This window comes from Nerophis ophidion, linkage group LG29 (genome assembly GCF_033978795.1).
Source record: "Nerophis ophidion isolate RoL-2023_Sa linkage group LG29, RoL_Noph_v1.0, whole genome shotgun sequence".
Taxonomy (NCBI): domain Eukaryota; kingdom Metazoa; phylum Chordata; class Actinopteri; order Syngnathiformes; family Syngnathidae; genus Nerophis; species Nerophis ophidion.
This window is the reverse complement of record NC_084639.1, coordinates 18474767-18482383: the sequence shown is the minus strand read 5'-3', so window position 1 is coordinate 18482383 and position 7617 is coordinate 18474767. Positions and strand designations below refer to the sequence as shown.

The window sequence follows — 7617 nt, the reverse complement described above, 5'->3', positions numbered from 1 at the left end:
AATAAACGTTACTGTTCATAAATAATCATATATAATTATTAAATGTCAGTTTTTATCTGTAAATAACAATATATAAATAATAAATGTCAGTGTATATATGTACATAACAATATATCAATAGGTGTCAGTGTTATTTGTAAATTGTATATACAGAATAAATGTTAGTGTATATTAATAAAAATATATAATTAAATGAATTATTTATCCTTAAATAACAATACATTTATAAAAAATGTCAGTGTTTATCTGTAAATAAACAATATATCAATAATACATGTTAATGTTTATCTGTAAATAATATATAAATAATAAATGTTGGTGTTTTATCTGTAAATAAGAAATATATAAATAATGCATGTCCGTTTTTATTTGTAAAAACAATATATCAATAATAAATGTCAGTGTTTCTGTAAATAATATATACAGAATAAATGTTAGTGTTCGTAAAAAACAATATATAATCATTATTAAATGTCAGTCTTTATCTGTAAATAATATATAAATAATACATGTCAGTGTTTGTATGTAAATAACAATACATCAATAATACATTTTTAGTGTTTATCTGTAATATTTTTCCAAAACTTCTTTTGGGACTAAAATGTCTTAACTTACCCCCAATTTGAAAAAAAAAAAAGTGTATAATATTACACAGCGCCCCTCTGTGGTGGTTTAAGGAAATCATTCCAGTGAGAAACGCCCCCTTTTTTTTTTTTCAGGGCTGTCAATGTCACCTGACTAAGGTCGAAGGTCAGAGCCGCCATCTTGTTTCCCCATGTTGTGTGTGTGAGACATGTGCTGGACAAACATGTCCTTCTGAAGCTCTGCAGCGTCCTTGTTGAGCCTCCAAGAAGCTTCTTCAGTAAGTCTGTCCCACACATGACATCTTTCTTAGTAAGTCTGTCCCACACATGACATCTTTCTTAGTAAGTCTGTCCCACACATGACATCTTGCTTAGTAAGTCTGTCCCACACATGACATCTTTCTTAGTGAGTCTGTCCCACACATGACATCTTTCTTAGTAAGTCTGTCCCACACATGACATCTTTCTTAGTAAGTCTGTCCCACACATGACATCTTTCTTAGTAAGTCTGTCCCACACATGACATCTTTCTTAGTAAGTCTGTCCCACACATGACATCTTTCTTAGTAAGTCTGTCCCACACATGACATCTTTCTTAGTAAGTCTGTCCCACACATGACATTTTTCTTAGTAAGTCCGTCCCACACATGACATCTTTCTTAGTAAGTCTGTCCCACACATGACTTCTTTCTTAGTAAGTCTGTCCCACACATGACATCTTTCTTAGTGAGTCTGTCCCACACATGACATCTTTCTTAGTGAGTCTGTCCCACACATGACATCTTTCTTAGTAAGTCTGTCCCATATATGACAGTCATGCTCTGACCAAATATGCCCGATCAGCACTCCAACAAGTCAATAACAACAACAAAGCTCGCCTTTTGTGCATTCACGCACAGCATAAAAAGTTTGGTGGACAAAATGAGGCAAAGAAGGAGTGGCATACAACATCGGAGAAAGTTGTACAAACGACGGTGTGTTCAAGGAGCGCTGAAATTAGTAGGACAAAACAGCGCTGGCTGAATAATCTCATCAGTGAAGCATGTTTAACATAAACAGTGGGATTTTTAACAATTAGGAATGTTTTTTGTCATGTTTGTTCTGCTACAGAAAATATATTAAAACAATGTTTTTATTGATCTTTTTCCATTCGTACACATCTCTGAGAGAGGTCCAGGGAGCCACAAGGGCGGCGCCAAAGACGCGGGTCGCCTACGCCCGAGACTGGCCGGCAGTTCATGGCAGGACACATGAACTCAAATCAGAGAAGTATTCTTTTATTCCAACCTGATTTTTATTCACTTCCATGCATTTATTAGGGACCCAATTGTATTTCTTAGGTTTTATTATTATTATTATTACACCGCCGCCTCTTTGAGCTGTAATTTGACCCCCTTAACATGCTTCAAAACTCACCAAATTTAACACACACATCAGGACTGGCAAAAATTGCGATTTAATCAAAAAACCCAAAACTCAAAACAGCGCTCTAGCACCCCCTAGGAAAAAACACTGATAAAACTGCTTGTAACTTCCGTTAAGAATGTCGTAGAGACATGAAACAAAAACCTCTATGTAGGTCTGACTTAGACCTACATTTCATACTCTAACATCCTTCACTTAAAATCAACAGGAAGTTGGCGAAAAAACCCCTTCAAAACAAAAGTTTCCTAAAAAAAAATGTCATTTTGGCCTCTTTGAGCTGTATTTCGACCCCCTTAAAATGCTTCAAAACTCACCAATGAGTTGATTGATGAACATTATCACGTCATTTATTCAGAAAGTATAAATAACGACAAATAAAGGTAGAATACTATTAACTGCAACATGTAAGTGTTAAAAAAACAACATGATTTGTACATTTTTCAGAATGTGCTTGTTCTATTTTGAAACAAAGGAAACAATCCGAAGTCGTCTTTATATTTAAGTTATCGTGCCGGGATTTCAACAGTCCGGCCCACTTGGGAGCACATTTTTCCTCCATGTGGCCCCCCATCTAAAAAGAGTTGGACCCCCCTGGCCTAGATACGTAAATGAGTAAACATCCTCACAAATATTAACATTATTTCCGGACCATAGGGCACACCGGATTATAAGGAGCACTGCCGGAGAATGTTCTATTTTGGATCTTTTTTTTTCATATGTGAGACGCATCGTATCATATACGAAAGAAAAGATCCAAAATAGACCATTTTTCATCTATTTTTGATCTTTTAAAAAATAGATAAAAGAATAGATCAAATTTGTATCTATTGTCGGTCCATTTATGATCTATTTTTTTAAAAGATCAAAAATAGATGTTTTCAAAATCTCTATTTTTTAAAATATCTTTTTTTGAAAGATCTTTTTAAAAGATATTTAAAAAAAAAATGTAAATAATTTTTGGGGGGATCTTTTTGAAAGATTTTAAAAAAATAGATAAAAAATGTTTGATCTATTTTTTTTCTAATATCAAAAATAGACTTTTTGATCTTTTAAAAAATAGATAAAAATAGATCTAATATCTATTTTTGATCCATTTTTGATCTATTTTTTAAAAGATCAAAAATTGATCTTTTAAAAATATCAATTTTTAAAAGATCTATTTTTTTAAAAGATCTTTTTAAAAGATCTTGAAAAAAATTTCAAAAATAATTTTTTTAAATCTTTTTAAAAGATAAAAAAAATAGATCAAAAGTGTTTGATCTATTTTTTTAAAAGATCAAAATAGACAATTTTTGATCTATTTTCGATCTTTTGAAAAATAGATAAAAAAATAGATACATTTTTTCATCTATTTTTGATCCATTTTTGATCTATTTTTAAAAGATCAAAAATAAATATTTCAAAAATATCACTTTTTTAAAAGATATATTTTTTAAAGATCTTTACATTTTTTTTAATTTTTTTTAGATCTTTTTAAAAGATTAAAAAAAATTAATCAAAAATGTTTGATGTATTGTTTTAAAAAGATCAAAAATGTCATCCATTTAAAAATAAATAGATTTTATTTCTTAATTAGATTAAACATTTAAAAATTAAACTCTATTTAATTTTGAAATAGAGTAAATTGTTGATTTATTTAAAAAAAATAGATTTTTACAAAAATCAATTCAAAAAAATAATTTTTTAAAAAGAGATTAAAAAAAATCAATTTTAAAAAATTGATTTTTTTTTTTAAATCTATTTTTTTGTCTATTTTTTTTAAATAACTCCTTTACGAGTTATGACTCGCATAACTCGTAAAGGAGTTATGCGCGTTATGGCTCCTTTTACGCGCATTAAAGGAGTCATAAAATATTACGACTCCTTTCTGACAGTCGCCCTTTTGTGGGCGGTCTTATTTACCTGCGTCTTATCCCCCTCATCTTTGTTGTGAAGTGTCAAAAGATGGCGCTAACTGTTTTAATGACATTCAGACTTTACTTCCATCAATAACAGAGCAGCATCTCCTCATCCAGAAACAACACCAGAAATGTGTCCCGTGAAAAACCATCCAACCAGAACTCTAATAACTAAAGTTCCTTGGGTGAGTAATGTCAACTCACAACACCGGTATGTTTTAGTGCTTTCAAGGCCAGTTTACGGACAGATATGAGTCATAACTTTACACTTCTTTATGTAAGAAATGGCAACAGTGGAGGACGGATTTCAAGAACAAGAAGATGGAGACAAAGAAGAAGCTTATTGACTACGGTGTCGGCACGGACTACAAAGGCGGATCTGCACACATTTTCAGGACTTGCTCAGATCCCAAATACAGATCAGCAGGTACCAGAAGGTAAGCAACTTTATTTAACGAAAATGTTTAAGAAGGGTGTTCTATGCAAAGATTCCAAAAAACTAACTTACTTCAGCCGCACAATACTGTTGCTAAATGTGTAGGAAATGTCTCAAAACCTCTTCAGGAGTGCCGAAAATGGCAGAAAATGCATATTTTTGGAAACTTTTTTTCGAGAAAATATCGTAAGGGGGGGCCTTACGCAAAAATTCCAAAAAACTAACTTGCTTCAGCCGCACAATACTGGTGCTATAGTTGTAGGAAATGTCTCAAAACCTCTCCAGGAGTGCCGACAAAACCCGAAAAGGCAGAATTTGCATATTTTTGGAAAACTTTTTTCGCGAAAATGTCGTAAGGGGGGGGGGGGGGGCCTTACGCAAAAATTCCAAAAAACGAACTTGCTTCAGCCGCACAATACTGGTGATATAGTTGTAGGAAATGTCTCAAAACCTCTTCAGAAGTGCCGACAAAACCCGAAAATGGCAGAAAATGCATATTTTTGGAAACTTTTCTCTCGAAAATGTCGTAAGGCAGGGGGGCCTTACGCTAAAATTCCAAAAAACAAACTTGCTTCAGCCGCACAATACTGGTGATATAGTTTTAGGAAATGTATCAAAATCTCACCAGGAGTGCCGACAAAACCTGAAAATGGCAGAAAATGCATATTTTTGGAACACTTTATTTCTCAAAAACGTCGTAAGGGGGGGAGCTTACGCAAAATTCCAAATACGAACTTGCTTCAGCCGCACAATACTGGTGCTATAGTTGAAGGAAATGTCTCAAAACCTCTTCTGGAGTGCCGACAAAACCCGAAACTTTATTTAGCGAAAATGTCGTAAGGGGGAGGCCTTACGCAAAAATTCCAAAAAAAGAACTTGCTTCATACGCACAATACTTCTGCTATAGTTGTAGGAAATGTCTCAAAACCTCTTCGGGAGTGCCGACAAAACCCGAAAATAGCAGAAAATGCATTTTTTGGAAAACTTTTTTTCGCGAAAATGTCGCAAAAAATCCAAAAAACAGATTTGCTTCAACAGCACAATACTAGTGCTATAGTTGTAGGAGATGTCTCAAAACCTCTTCAGAAGTGCCGACAAAACCTGAAAATGTCAGAAAATACATATTTTTGGGAAACTTTATTTCACGAAAATGTCGTAAGGGGGAATGTATCAAAAAACAAACTTGCTTCAGCCGCACAATACTGGTGATATAATTGTAGGAAATGTCTCCAACCTCTTCAGGAGTGCTGACAAACCCGAAAATTGCAGAAAATTTATATTTTTGGAAAACTTTTTTCGAGAAAATGTCGTAAGGGGGGGCTTTACGCAAAAATTCCAAAAACGAACTTACTTCAGCCGCACAATACTGTTGCTAAAGTTGTAGAATATGTCTCAAAACCTATTTAGAAGTGCCCACAAAACCCGAAAAGGGCTGAAAATGCATATTTTGGAAAACTTTTTTTCGCGAAAATGTCGTAAGGGGGGGGCCTTACGCAAAAATTCCTAAAAACGAACTTACTTCAGCCGCACAATACTGGTGCTATTGTTGTAGGAAATGTCTCAAAACCTCTTCAGGAGTGCCGACAAAACCCGAAAATGGCAGAAAATGGATATTTTTGGAAAACTTTATTTCTCGAAAATGTTACGCAAAAATTCCAAAAACGAACTTGCTTCAGCCTTACAATACTGGTGATATAGTTGTAGGAAATGTCTCAAAACTTCTTCAGGAGTGCCAACAAAACCTGAAAATGGCAGAAAATAGATATTTTCGGAAACCTTTATTCCTCCAAAATGTCGTATGCAAAAATTCCCAAAAATGTATTTACTTCAGCAGCACAATACAGGTGCTGCAGCTGTAGGATATTTCTCAAAATGTCGTCAGGAGTCCCGACAGAACCCGAATATTGCAGAAAATGCATATTTTTGGGGTGAAAAAATTCGCTAAAAAACAGTTTAACAAATTGAAAAAATGGATTTGCTTCAAAAACACAATACTGATGCTGTAATTGTAGGAGAAGTCTCAAAACGTCATCAGGAGTCCCGACAGAACCCGAAAATGGCAGAAAATGCATATTTTTGAAAAACTTTTTTCTCTAAAATTCGTAAGGGGGGACCCTTATGCAAAAATTCCAAAAAATGTATTTACTTCAGCAGATATACAGGTGCTGCAGCTGTAGGATATGTCTCAAAATGTCGTCAGGAGTCCCGACAGAACCCGAATATGCAGAAAATGCATATTTTTGGGGTGTAAAAATTTGTTTAAAAAAAGTTTAACAAATTGAAAAAACGGATTTGCTTCAAAAACACAATACTGATGCTGTAATTGTAGGAGAAGTCTCAAAACGTCATCAGGAGTCCCGACAGAACCCGAAAATGGCAGAAAATATATAATTTTGAAAAACTTTTTTCGCTAAAATTTTGTTAAGCAAAAATTCTCAAAATGCATTTACTTCAGCAGCCCAATACAGGTGCTGCAGCTGTAGGATATTTCTCCAAATGTCGTCAGGAGTCCCGACAGAACCCGAAAATGGCAGAAAATGCATATTTTTGAAAAGAAAAATTCGCGAAAATTTCGTGAGGGGTCATCCTTATGCAAAAATTCCAAAAATGTATTTACTTCAGCAGCACAATACAGGTTCTGAAGCTGTAGGATATGTCTCAAAATGCCATCAGGAGTCCCGACAGAACCCGAATATTAAAGAAAATGCATATTTTTGGGGTTAAAAAATTCGCAAAAAAAAGTTTAACAAATTAAAAAAATGATTTGCTTCAAAAACACAATACTGATGCTGTAGTTGTAGGGGAAGTCTCAAAACGTCACCAGGAGTCCCGACAGAACCCGAAAATGGCAGAAAATGCATATTTTTGAAAAACTTTTTTTCGCTAAAATTTCTTAAGGGGGGACCCTTATGAAAAATTCCCAAAAATGTTTTTACTTCAGCAGCACAATACAGGTGCTGCAGCTGTAGGATATGTCTCAAAATGTCGTCAGGAGTCCGACAGAACCCGAATATTGCAGAAAATGCATATTTTTGGGGTGTAAAAATTTGTTAAAAAAAGTTTAACAAATTGAAAAAAACGGATTTGCTTCAAAACACAATACTGATGCTGTAATTGTAGGAGAAGTCTCAAAACGTCATCAGGAGTCCCGACAGAACCCGAAAATGGCAGAAAATATATATTTTTGAAAAACTTTTTTCGCTAAAATTTCGTTAAGCAAAAATTCCCAAAAATGCATTTACTTCAGCAGCCCAATACAGGTGCTGCAGCTGTA

General features: G+C 34.2%; 1 long non-coding RNA gene across 1 annotated transcript; it reads left to right on the top strand.

Annotated features, from left to right (window-relative positions):
- Nucleotides 1–639: 639 nt before the first annotated feature.
- LOC133546155 (uncharacterized) lies at nt 640–4340 on the top strand. Its single transcript, XR_009805016.1, has 4 exons — nt 640–862; nt 1752–1853; nt 4005–4092; nt 4190–4340. It is a non-coding gene; the product is annotated as an uncharacterized LOC133546155 (long non-coding RNA).
- The last annotated feature ends 3277 nt before the right edge of the window (nt 4341–7617 follow it).